Genomic DNA, 14,677 nt, shown 5'->3' on the forward strand with positions numbered 1-14,677 from the left:
TAAAATACGTATTCACCACAGCCATATCCATCCTTTTCGCAAAATCCACTACCATCTGACCTTCTGCATTCCTTTGTTTAACACCATATCTACCCATCATTTCCTCATCCCCTCTGTTCCCTTCACCAACATACCCATTGAAATCTGCTCCAATCACCACTCTCTCACCCTTGGGTACAGTCATCACCACTTCATCCAATTCACTCCAAAATTTTTCTTTCTCATCCATTGCACACCCAACTTGTGGAGCACACGCACTAACAACATTCATCATTACACCATCAATTTCCAGCTTCATAAACATCATTCTATCCGACACTCTTTTCACTTCCAAAACACTCTCAGCATACTGTTCCTTCAGAATAACTTCTACGCCATTTCTCCTCCCATCCACACCATGATAAAACAATTTGAACCCACCTCCAATACACCTAGCCTTACTCCCCTTCCATCTGGTCTCTTGCACACACAATATACCAACCTTCCTTCTGTCCATCATATCAGCTAGCTCTCTCCCTATACCAGTCATACTGCCAACATTCAAAGTTCCGACCCTCACTACCACAGTCCTAGCCTTTCTCCTCTCTTCCTGCCTTCGGCCATGTCTTCTGCCTCTTCTCCTCCTTTGGCCAATAGTTGCCCAATTTCCACCAACACCCTGTAGGCTAACAGTACTGGTGGTGGTCGTTGTTAACCCGGGCCTTGACTGATCCGGTATAAAAATTTTTCTTGGTGTCTGCATGAAATGTTTTGGCGAAGTTTTACTCCGGATGCCCTTCCTGATGCAACCCTCCCCATTTATCCGGGATTGGGACCAGCACAAAGAAATGCACTGGCTTGTGCATCCCCAGTGGCTGGGTTAGAAAAGTTATGACATCAATACAGAAAAAAAACTAATGTAATCTTCCTAGTTCCTATCTATATCTAAGAGAAAACACAGTTCTAAAATAAACTTACATATAGAACACAGGCAGAGTGCTGGTGAGTTGGATGCTCTCAAGACAAATGCTCAAGTGCTCTCATTCTTTCTGTCCTGAAATTGATAAGACAGTACCACTGATTCATTACAGATTACATCATTTCTTTCTGGGTCCCATGCTAACAGAAACTCAGAAGTTAATAGCCCTTTTGATCTTGCAGCTGGTCAGGAAGCCAGAGCAATAAAAGAAATTATACATGTAAATTCTAGCTATTAACTGTGGCCTCAAAACAATAGGTACAATGCCTCCTTCTAGACATCTCAGCTCCGAATTTCAGATCAAAGAATTTCAAAATGCTTGACTTATCAGCTTTCTTACAGCAGAGTGCACTGTTGTTACATTTTTTTCAGTTCAACATCCAATACAGTCTTTTCGCATTTAAGAGAACAAGCCTGTGGCTTACATTAATATTTACAAATGACAGAATTATCTACAAAATTCTATCTAGCTAGGCTGACAGCCTTCACCTATCTTCACAAAACACTCAGAGTCTTCCCACGTTTCAGCCTGTATCAAAACATGGCTGTTCTCCCCCGCCCCTGCATACACAGCAGGTGCATACACAAATGAATGTTCTTGCTCAATGGCTTATGAGCCAGCTAAATTGAGAAGTATAAATGCTTTTGTATGTTCGTCTTTATCAGAAAATGCAGCCTGTATGAAAATATCATATTCTTGCTCAAACACTCTCCAATTTTCAGCAATTTTAATATCAAACACTAGCGGTTCAGGTCTGCGAAATTCCCCGTCATAACAGCAAAGCTTTTTTAAACATAAGTATAGACTTGGTTCTTGTAATTTTGCTCAAATGCACAACACTCTCTCTGAAAAATGCTTTATTTTTAACACTGCAAATATCCCGAACACTCTGGACACTTAGAAAAATCTTAGTTACTGTTAAAACATCAAACATTGTGAAAAATTTTGGACATTTTAGCCTTTTTGTATATTTTAAACACTTTGGAGATTATTTCAAACACTTCAATCATTATTTCGCATTTCGGACATTTGGCATAACTTGATAATTATTTCGAACACTTTGAATGCTATGCCACATGCTTGGCGACTGAAAATCATTTAAAATGAATTTAAGTACCTTCGAATGACCATTGACCTGTTTGTGAGTTCACTCTTGGATATTACTCCACTTCTAACAGTGTGCCTCATGGTTTGCAAGCTGCTTCAAGTTTGGATCCCATTCTGACACCTTGTCACATATCTCTTGTATTCAAATGAGACACTGAGGCAAAATATGGGTTCAAATTGTTTATTATACATAAACACATCAGGAGCTGTAACGGGAATATATACTTTGAACTTCATATGCTTACTGACTGATTCATTACTTCAAACACACTCATGTATGTCTCTGTTCAAGCTAGCACTCACACTAAATGACTATACAAAATGGCACTGATCGTGCATGTGCTCAGTAACTTATATGTTTGTGCTCCCTGACTACAGGGGCTGACTAGGTACAATATACACACTGATTTACAGTACAGGCAAAAGGGAGCACTGTACTCAATTATTGGTCCAATGAGGGCTGAGTATAATGGAAATATGACATCCATAGATCAAGATACGATGCCTTTACTTACAAGATGTGCCACATAGAAGGATTTCCTTACCACTGTGGATAAGTGGTGGTCTAAGTTCAGATTGCTATCAACCTGAGTATCCAGATCATGTACCACAGGGTCTATACTTAGGGGTGTGCTGTCTATAATATAATTAGCAAGTATGTCTGCTTTCCCAAAGGGAATAATAATGCATAATTTTGCATTTAATTTTAATCTGTGGCTTTGGCACTAATCATTTGTCTGCGTTAATGCTTTCTGCAGTATATTAACATCACTGTGGGACTCAATTTGCATTTGTCAGTGAACTTGATCAACCACAGGCCATCTAAGTTTGCCTGGACTTCTGAGAAATAAATTCTGAACAGTAAGGGACCCAGCACAGAACCTTGTGGTAAGCTACTGGTGACTGGTCTTTTGCTACAGGTAAAGTCACACACTTTGACAGTATGTATCCTGTCACTGATATTGGCTATCCATTTGATGGCATAAGGGTTAAGTCCCACTTGGGAGAGTTTCTCTATAATATCCGAGTAGGGGACTGTGTCAAATGCCTTGGGTAGGTCAAAGTAGGTGGTATGCACTGTTTTTCCCTCATTCAGGGTCTTAGTGGCTTTCTCAAAGAAGTCAACCAGGTTTAACAGGCATGGTCTACCTTTAACAAAACCGAACTGGGTTGGTTCCAGAATTTGGAGATGATCTATGTCCTTGTTAATAAGTTCCATAGTGATGCTTTCCATGGCCTTGCAGATGAGGCTAGTCAAGCTTATGGGCCTATAATTCCCAGGGTCAGTTGATGGTCCCCTTTTGTGCAGAGGGATTACTTTGCTGCCCTCCATTCCACTGGAACATAGCTACTTTTCAGGCTGTGGTTAAACCCAAGTGGGTCTGCTAGGTCATGTTTTAAGTTGTTTAAAAGGCAGCCTAGGATGCTGTCTGGTCTCACTGATGCCACGTTTTTGGCCTTGGAGAGTGCAGAGATGACTTGCTTTCTTGAGAAAATAGCCTGAGCAATGGTGACAGGTATCCTTTGGGGGATGACCAGAGGGGACAGGGTGATTAAGTTTGCTCCAGATGTGTCAGCTAGCAGGTTGACTATTATCTCTGGTTGAGTGTGGATGATGCCATCCAGAACCAGTTTGGTGCATAGCTGGGTATTCCCTTTCAGATCTTGGATGTAGTTAAAGAATGCCTTGTGAGTATCCTTAGCTGTTTTTACTTTGTAATTAGCTTTAGAGACTTGACAAGATCTCTAATTTGTTTAAGCTAGAATGGGATTTCTTCCTCTGAGCAAGTTCCTTCTTGGACATTAGTTTATTTCTCTTGTTGTATAGCCTGTTTATACTAGGAGTCCATCAGCGTGGCTTATTTTTATGGTAAGACCTGGTTTTAAGCCAGTCATATTCAGCTACAGCTTATTCTATACAACTGCTTATACAGGGCATTGGTGTACACCTTTGCATATTAGTCTATGTTATCTGTATTTGAGGGGGCTTTCAAACTTCTTATACCATAATTTAATAGGAGTTAATTTGTCTTGGAAAAATTCTTAAGTGCTTTTGAGCTTGATGGGGTATCTTGTCTTATAATTACATTGAACAAGACTGATTTATGGTCAGATCCTACCAGGGAGGACATCACATGCGGGGGGGGGGGGTATGCAATGCTCTCCCATGTTAATGAGTACTATGTCCTGGACAATTGAGGCTTCCGTGGGTGTGCTGACTAGCTGTTCCAGAGCATTTGCAATGACAAAGTCCAAGAACCTCTGAGACAACATATTTGTGGTCATGTGTTCCCAGTCAATGATAGGATAATTAAAATCACCCATAACTAAGATGTTGGGCTGTATGCACATGAATCCAGTAAGTCCAGGTATGAGGTATGCTTTTTCTGGTTCATGCTGGGGGACCTATAGCTATTTGTGATGTGGTAGGGGGCTTTGCTACAGTTAATTGAACTTGGAGTAGCTTGAGGTGACTTATCCTTAATGAAGATGGATGCACCTTCTCCTTTTCTTTGAATCATGTCTCTGTGACTGCACAGCCGTCAGCATCTTCCAAGGTAAGGAATGCATCCAGGGAGTGTAGCTTCCTGTTCAGACACCTAGCATTAAGAAGCAGTACCCTGAGTTTAGCTACAGAGGTTTTATTATGTTGGGAGGTTGGCTATTTTGACACAGCCTAGAAAAGGCACAATAGGGGTAGTTAATGCCTTTGACCATCTCTGGTAAAGCAGTGTGGCGTATTGACCATGTCTTTCCAAGCTGATAGATATTGGATCCCCTTGGACTGACACCAGAAGCTAAGTCAATTGTTAAAGCCAATCTTTTTTGTTTGTATTGTGGCACCATCCTTGGAGAATATAGAATGTTACTTAAGGCTAGTCATTTACCTGTCTGTGATACATAATCTGAAAGCTTAGTTATGTCTCTCTTCATATAGTCCAGTGAGGTACATCTCAAGTCATTCACCCCCCACATGGATTATGATGGAGCCATACTGGTACTTGTGGTTGAGTGACTTGAGTGTTGAAGTGACTTGACAGATCCTGGCACCTGGCAGGCAGATAACTTTAACCTGCTCCTTATCCAGACTGGTGAGAAGAACATCACTATGGAGTCTTCTATGACCAATACATTAAGTTTTGTGGTGTTACACCTTACGGGTTTATTTGTTGAGACGTGTGTGTGTGTGTGTTTGTGTGTGTGTGTGTGTGTGTGTATGTGTTATGGGTCTATATTAGATCTTCGAACACTTAGGTTGTTGAATGCTGAAATGTTGACACCTAAACATCGAAATCTAATAAACGCAACAGGCCAATTACGTGAATTTTTTCCAAGGGAAAAAATTTGTGTGGCCAACAAAAAAACAAAACCCTAATCAAGTGGGGGGCTTCACACCCCACACCCCCTTAACTAAATATACTAAATCCGAGATCACTCTATATTGGGGAAAAGGGCAAATCCCTGATGGCGGCCAAGTGAATTTTTCCCAGGGAAAAAATTGCATAATTGGCCTGTCGCGTTTATTAGACATCGACGTTTTGGCATTTGACAACTTAAGTGTTCGAAGATCTAATATAGACCCTGTGTTATTATGTGTTGTGGTTGCTTTTTTGCATTGTTTTGTGTGTGAGTGGTTTCTGTTTGAGAGGGTTTATGTGTCATGTCCTTATTTAGCGTAGGAAGTATGTGTCTTCTGACAACCTGTTTGGCATTTGATTTGCCCTTATGTGAGAGTTTTGCCTCCAATTTCATAGTGTAACTACATCTCACATAAAGTATTTGTTTGTTTCAGGAGTAATTGGTTATCAGTATACATGAGACAATTGTTACATTGCCTCAAGATGCCCATGTCCATCAGGCTAACCAGAGAGATGATGGGAATCTGCCTGTCCATGATGACAGGTTCTTACTGTATGCTTTAATAGGAAAGGGAATGGGTTAAGTTGACATGACTGTGCTGGTAGCTCCAAGACTACAAGAGGGACCTTTACTTTGTGTAGGCAAAAATTGATCAGTAAAGCAATGCTACTCAGTGCTTAACTGAGTTGCTTCTAGAGCAGCAGAAAAGATTGGAAAGGTTTCACTGACAGCTGCTTAGGGAAAAACTGAACTTCATGGCTTTTGCTTTTATACAGAGCACTGCCACTGCATGAAGAGCAGCACCACACAAATGCAAGGCTTAAATATGTGCAAAGCAAAACAAGTTTTAAGCAAACTACCAATCAGGAGAGCACACAATAAGCCCTCCACCAGCAATCCCCAGCTCAGACAGGTTAGATCAGCACACTTTTGCCACAGGGGTGCAGAAAAAAAAACCTTCTTAATACAGAATAGCTGGTTTAGAGTCCAAGTGTAACAAGACCACACAAACTACCTACAATAGCCGTACAGATACAATGTAATACAGTGCAAGTAATTACTTAAAGCAGCAGTAGACAATACAGTTTTTTTTAATACATAAAGTGCAGAAAGAACAGCAAATAGCTTAAGAAACTGCTAAAATGCAGTAAATGCAGTTACAATATATGAGAAATGCAAAAAAAGTACTTATTTTTGTCTTTTCAGAAATGGATTGTTGTAGGTGAAAGCAGATTCTTAGCAATCTGTAGTGAAGTTGCCAAATGATGAGCAGCTCTGAGTATCTATGCCAAAGCCTGTGCAAATGTGAGGCTTAAATACAGGTAAAGAGAAATACGTTTTAAGGTAACTACCAATCAGGAAATATGGGTTTGTAGTTATTTGGGTCTGTAGATGGCCTACCTTTGTGTAAAGGGATTATAGTTGCAATCCTCCATTTGCTTGGCACAAAGCCTGCCTAGAGGCTACAGTTAAACAGCTATTTCTGGTGGACCTGGTAGGTAGTGTTAATTTTGTCAGGGTGTCACTTAATAGTAGGAACTTTTTCTTAAAATAATCCTTAAAAGTTCCAGGATTACCTATGGTCACTGTTTTTTTTATTTTTATTTTTTCAAAGGAGACAGCTGACCTGACTGGTGAGGATATGGGGTGGGAAATGAACAATGTTCTCCCATATTTGAGAGGATCTGATCAAAGTTGTTAGCACTTGTAGTGATCACATGGTCTAAGTGGTCCAGGGTGTTTGTATTTACAAAGTCCAGGACTCCTGGGCCTTCATGTTTGGGGGTCATATGAGTCGCCCATGAATATAGTGTTGGGTTGAATGGAATATGTGTTATGAGTTTCCTGGGCCATAGAAGGGAACTGTAGCTTGCAAGGAAATTGTATTGGGCTTTGCCTAAAGTAATTTAGATGTGGAGAAGCTTACACATGTCATACTGTTTGACCAGCCTTGAGGTGTGCTTGTTTTTTTTATATAAATTGAGATACTTCTGCTTTTTGTCTGTTCCTGGGAAGCTGTTGGTTTAAATTTGAAGAAGACATTAAAGCTCTGCATGGTTGAATTGATCTCCATGGCTTTAAACCATGTCTCAGTATGTACACAAATGTCTACATTCTCCTGGGTGAGGAGAGTTTGTAGGGAATGGAATTTCTTGTTTAGACTTCTGGCATTGAGCAGTAACACCTTTAGATTTTCTTGGGTTGGTTTTGTTATGTCGGAAAGTTTATCAGGTCATTTATACCCTCATGGACTATTACTTTGTCATACTGATTCATGTGGTTCAATGACCTTAGTGCATGCATGATTTGCCATATGAGGGTATACCTTGTGGTAATACAATCCAAAAGTGTTCTGACACCCATCACCTCTGCCCAGCACTATATGCAGAGGACCTCACCATCCCTGGAAGGTCAGTTATTTCCTGATGACACCCACACTGGAAGGCATTATCATGTTTGGATAATGGGATATCTGTTACATTGCTTTGTCTTTGTTTATATAATTAGTATATTCATTTTATATATTTTTGATGTAAAATAGTTACTCTGCCTAATGTTTCAGATTCACTGTATAGTATTTAATTGTTGTTGGAGGAAGTATTTTGCAACTAAAATATAAGTCATGTAAGTATTTAGAGTTACACACATACACACACACACACACACACACACACACACACACACACACACACACACACACACACACACACGCACATGCGTGAGCCTGTCTGTGACTGTATAACTCAACCGCTTAGCACAAAAAAATTTGGACAAAGCCAAAACTAATGGGGGGGGGGGGGGCAAATATAGGGCCACATTGCTAAATATTGCTCTTATAAATTTAGAAAGTTGCTAGAATAAAAGGTTTTGACTTTATTTATTTAACATTTGCTTACTGGGAAAGTCCAACTTGGAGCAAAGCCAATTTTCAGCAGAGGCCTGGGAAGAAACGGAAAGGAAACTGGAGCACCAGGAGGAAACCCACACAAATGCAGGGAGGACATAAAGACTCCACACAGAAGGCACTCCAGCTGAGAATCGAACCTAAGAACCTCTTGCTATAAGGTGACAAGGCTACCACTGCATCACTGTGCCATCTTGTTCTGTAAGTCTAGGCGGTAGGGAGAGATGGGATCCAGGTTAGCTGTCTTGACTTTAAAACATTATCCCAATAGTACTGCTGAAGCTAAACTAGATTTGCTGTTGGTGTTTTCTATAATTGTTTTACTTGTAAACATTATTTTAACTTGTTGGTTTTAATTAATGATATTAAAACACTATAATTCCAAGTTTTAAAATGGTTTGCACATCCATGTGTAGTCTAACTACCTAATATACAAGCATCTATAAACAGAAAAAAAGGAAGGGCTGGAACTGATAAACACAGCACTGTGGGTGCTGCTTTTGGGAGTGATATACACATTAAGAAAGGGTTCCTAATACCAGATCGCAGACGCAGTTTGTCGAATGCATCTTGATCGAACCAAAAAGAGGGAAAAGGCAAAATAGCGAAGCAGCTTTTCAGCAAATTCTTTCCCTGGGAAAGAATTCACTTGGCCGCTTTTGTTACTTTCCCGTTTTCGGCACTGTAGTGCGATCTCGGAGTTAGTATATTTAAGTAGGAGGGGTGGGGAGGCACAGCCCCCCACGTCGGGGGGGGGGGGCAAAGCCCCCCACATTATGTAATTTTTTTTTTTTTAATTTCGGAATAGCGAATTTTTTTCCCTTGGAAAAAAAATCATTGTTCTGAGGTTTTGACGTTGTAAGCTTTCGCTTACATGGGGTTGATTATTTATCATTCACTTTTGTAAGCATGTGATAATATAATATAGACCCTCAAGAAATGCTATTTGAGGTGGTGGGGCAGAGTGCCTTAAAATGACAAAGTAAATAAGGTGCCAAAATGACTAAAATCATAATATGTATGATGATCTAAGGGCAATACAAACATGAAAGAAAAAAAACTCTACAAATCTTACTTCTGGCATTTTATTTTGTGCATGCTTTATAAAATAAAGGCAAATCATCTCCCTGAAAAATATGTATGGATTTATGTAGTTTAAGTAAAAGGAATAATTATTTGCCACTTCCCTGGTGACATTCACTGTTGAAGAGCACATGTGAATAATTTTTTTTTCAAAATATGGCAAAGTTATTACCTGTTTGCATGGGCGCATACCTCAGCTGTCCAGAATTTCACAGTAGGTCTGGCTTTTTACTTCGCATTTTTTGGTCTGTTCATCATAAAAGCCTGTGTTTTTTTTTTCGGGCAAACCATCAAGGATTGAAGTCATACTTTTGAGTTTCTCTATTATGTTTCTTTAGGAGTAATATTTAAAAAAAAATTAGCCCTGATTTAGTTCCTTTGTTCCTCCCCCAATTATTTTTGGCTTTGTCCACAATTATTTTGCTGGCAGTTTGAGATGTATGTGTGGCCATATCTGAAACACTGCTCCTCATAGTATGTATATTTTAACATATACATTACTGATGATCTATCTTAAAGCCTTCACTGTTGAGACAAACTGTTTCCTCCTTGGAAATATGCTTTTGGCTATATGTCTGTTACTTGCAGCAGAGCATTGCTTGCTACCTGCATCCATTCTGTGTAAATATACATTTTTTTAAATTTTGCATTTATCAAGATTCTGTACAGATCAACTCAAAATATACTGGGGGGGGGGGCAAAATTCTAACCCTAAAACGGGGTACAGTAGCTCTCACAACAGAAGTGAGCCAAGTGAAAGCAGAGTGATAAGCCTGATGTGCTCCCAGAGCACTTTATGCTGAAATCAATCTTGCCAGGACAGAACAGTAAGTAAGTACAGACCACTGAAGTAAGACCCCCCCCCAATCCAACTCTCAGAGCTCAAGCTAGCCTTAAGATCATTTAAGTACCATTATCGGACTTCATTCCAAATGCACTGTATATTGTGCTGGGCTTTGTGAAACAAATGTATTATTGTGATAAGCTTGGGGATAGTGGTGAGAGGTTCAGCTCCTTCAGTAGTTTCATCTCCACCAAAAAAGGTGACACCACACTGGAACACATTACCATGTATTTACCATGTATTTTGTGAAGGATATGAAATCTGAAACACAAATGACTGTCATTATTTAGTGAATTCAGTCCTCACTGATTTGACACAAAAATCCAGAAAATTATTAATTTTATGAGGAAAAGACCAAAAATATGATGCAAAAATCTGGACATTCTGGGAAATTTTGTACAGCTGAGAGGTATAGACTCAGCCACCTATAGAAAGAAACAGACAGACAGTCAGGCAGGCAAAAAGACACACACATACACCCACACACGCGTGCGCGTGCACACACACACACACACACACACACACACACACACACACACACACACACACACACACACACACACACACACACACAGTTACATCTTTCTTGACTGAGTACACTTTAAATGTTTTCATTGTGATCAAATAAATGAAAAAAATCATACAGTGCAAGGCATAGGAACCCCACCAATGCCACTCAACTGTCCCTAATTTTGCTCTGTCCTTTAGGCATGGTTAATTTTATGGTAAATCACTGAAGATTATTGTCATTCAATGAAGTCAGATAGTACAGTTTTGTACTTCTTATTGTGCAGAAAATGGAAGCTGATAAAGTTTCATTTAAGCTCTGTCCATGATTTTTGTTTTTTTCTCTCTCCTATTTCTGTGTTTATTCATTTTCTAAAACACCTTTATTAAATTATTATGTAAGACATTGACAAACACACATTAAAAAAAGAAAACAAACCATATTAGTATTTTTTTCATTTATGTACATTATACAGCACATATCTTTTCTTTCCTTGTAATTATCATATTATATAAATTGCTGAATTTCTGCCTTTCCTTAAACCTCATTCATCCTCCTCCTCTTCTTGAATATTGTTCTGCATGTAATGTTCTTACAAATTCCATTTATTTATTTATATATAATCTACTCCTTCCCTTTTCTAAAGATCCCTCTTCTAGTTCTTTTATCTCTTTCATATATTGCTGTATTTATTTCTGTATTTCAAATGCAGTTGGTTTACTCTTTGATTCCCATTTTCTGATAACTACTTTTTTTTTGGCAGCCAACAAAGTTACACTTAATAAGGCCTTAGTATGTATAGGCAATGCAGATCCTGTGTTCTAGCTCAGAAGAATCATTTATTTACTTAGGAGGATATTTACTCACCCAATATTCCTGACAAAGTACTCTGGACGGAAATTTTTAAATTTGTCAGTCCATTACACTACCGAAACTTATGTTCCTAAATTACCTATTTCTTCCTCATCACACCACCAGCATTGCTGTCTGCCTGATGAAATGTTTTTGAAATCTGCTTGGGGTATAAAAATACCTATGGAAATACTTCCAAGCAAAGATCCTAAATTGGACTGTGTTGCATACTTGGGAATCACACATATGTATTCTCAATGTTCTCTTGTAAATTGTTTTTCCAGTCTCTTCCTAATCTTTTCTAAACTCCCCTGACTGATTTTTATAATCATCATGCAATACTGTATATATCCTATTAATTATTCTGTTTTTAGCAGCAGCTTCTGTTCTAAATTCAACTAAAAAACACTAGTCTACCCCCTATCCTTTTCTGTTTGCCTATACTCTTATATCAGTCCCTGGTAGGGAAGGCAATTTCTAGCTTGCAGTCCAAAAGACTACTTGGCCTCATCCCACTCCATTATCAGTCCCTCTCTTGTTATTTGCTACTAATACCTTGGTTCTTTTTCCAGCTGTCTTCAGCAAATTCCAGCCCAGTCTTGCATATGTTCTGTAGCACTAGAAGCAGTCATCCCTATTGGCAAAATCTCCTTTCTGCATTCTCATGTTGGTATCTTCTTCTTCTTCTCCTTGTGTTTTTTCCCATTAGGGGTCGCCACAGGGGAACAACGGTCTGCAGAATGATTGGCAGTGGAGTTTTATGGTATCGAGTTGCCAACCTGGCACCCAACCTTCCACAGAAGACACACACACACACACACTCACGCTCACATCTAGGGCCAATTTAGAGTGTCCAATCTACCTTCAGTATGTCTTTGGGATGGGGAAAAAAACTGGAGCACCTGGAGGAAACCCATGCGAATGCAGGGAGGACATGCAGACTCCACACAGAAGGCACCCCAGCCGAGAACTGAATCAGAGAACCTCTTGCTGTGAGGCAGCAGTGCTAACCACTGCACTACTGTGGCCACCCAAATTCTCATGTTGGTATAGTTCTACTTTTGCTTTTTGCTACTTTATCAATATAATATTTGTATGGCTGTTATTATTCTCCTTAAGGGTCTGCATCCAAAATCCCACTCTCCCTTTATTTCTTGATCTCCCCTCACACTTCATCATTGTCTTCCCTGTCAGTTTTGATTTTTAACCTTCTGTTTGTGTTATGTACATGAGTTTTAGCTGTGTAGCTCTAAAATATCCCTTCAGATAAGATCATTCTAAACCACCTTTGGAAGATCCCACTTAACTCTTACCCTCTTCTACTTCCAGATAAATTCCTTCAAAGTTTTATTAATTATTGTCCACAGCTTCTCCTCTTGTTGATAAAAATATGCCTGACCTGTGTATAAAACTAAAGGGAATAAAACATTTTCATTGCTTTTATTTTGCTATCCATATCCATAAACAAGAGCTTCCACTTTCTCAGTTTTTGTATTATCTTTTGTTTTGTCTCTTCCCACATATCCTTAGCTGCCATAACAGTAGCCTTTTTAATCCATACTCCTGTATACTTCATCTTAACATGTCCCTATAAATATGGGTATAGCTGAAGAATTTTATGTGTGTGTACATAATTTGCAGCTATTGCCTTTGTTTTCATTGATTTTATACCCTGAAAAGACATGAAACTGTCTCAAAATGCTCCGCAACACTGAAATGTCCTATGCTGGATTTATCAGGTAAGAATATCATCTGCAAATAAAGCCAACTTTTCTTGACTGCCATACCAATTATATCCTTGCATTTCTGAGTCCCTTATTTTCTTTGCCAATGGCTCAAAATATAAAGCAAATAACAAAGAGGAAAGAAGACATACCTGCATCATTCTTTTGTTCAAATACAACATATCACAGAGGAACCCTCCCACTTTAATTCTTGCCTCCAGTCCTTCATACATCCTCTTAATAAACATTATTGTATCAAGAAATGCAAATGCTTCCATTGCCTTACTCATAGAATCCCAGCTTACTCTATCAAATGCTTTTCTGCATCAAGACTCACTAACTACAATGGTATTTTCTTATATTCTGCTTCCCTCTGGATCATCATTGTTCTACTAATGTTGTCAAATGTTTGCCTCCCTTCCACAAAGCCACAGTGATCCATAACTATCAATTTTGGCAACACCTTTGCCATTCCTTTACTAGTATAGACATAAATATGTTGTAATGATGGTTCAAAATTGAAATGGGTTTATATGAAGCTGGGTCTGATGAGTCTTTACTGTCTTTAGGTACTGCAGCCACCATGGCTTTCTTCCAAGTTGTTGCTGCTTCCCCTCTGTTTAAAATACTGTTAAATAAAATCTTACAGGTCTTTATCACTTTCTTCCCTTCGAAATGCCAAACTTCCACAGGAATACTATCTGTTCCTGGAGACTTTCCTGAAGATTGATTATACATCACCTTTTTTATCTTATCTCTTTCTGTCTTAACTGTTTGCTGTTGAGCCTAATTGTCCTCTAACCTTGGCATAGCTAACTCTTCCATAAATATTCCCATGTGTGCTCTTTATTGATTTTCACATTTCTCTGCTTAACTCATTCACTCCAATGGAACTCAGGAAGTTTGCACTGTAACTTTCAATGGGCAGAGCCTCCTTTTGACAGAATCAAATTATGCCCTCACATTTCAAACAAATGCTCATTTCTCTGGACCCATAGGGGTTGTGAAAGAAGTGAAAATGACAAACTCTTCAGCACAAACTATTTTTATAGTGGTAGTATTCTTTAGGTTATAGGTCTTAAACTGAATTTTATAAGTCACATAAACACAGTAACTATTACATTTGTAATATTTTGTAAACAACTTAAAAAAATCTCAGCAACCACTCAATATACACACATACTGTCAGCAGTATTTTATTCATCTAGTTGAGAGCTTTCATATGAGGCTAAGGAGTTCTGTCCACATTACTTGGTTTTTGAGATATTTAGAAAAATGTGAAATAGCTATATAATTTAATATCATAAAAACTACAGTTAATATCTATTTACCTTT

This window comes from Protopterus annectens, chromosome 8.part0 (assembly GCF_019279795.1).
Source record: "Protopterus annectens isolate FY-2018-M chromosome 8.part0, PAN1.0, whole genome shotgun sequence".
In the NCBI taxonomy this organism is placed as follows: Eukaryota; Metazoa; Chordata; order Ceratodontiformes; family Protopteridae; genus Protopterus; species Protopterus annectens.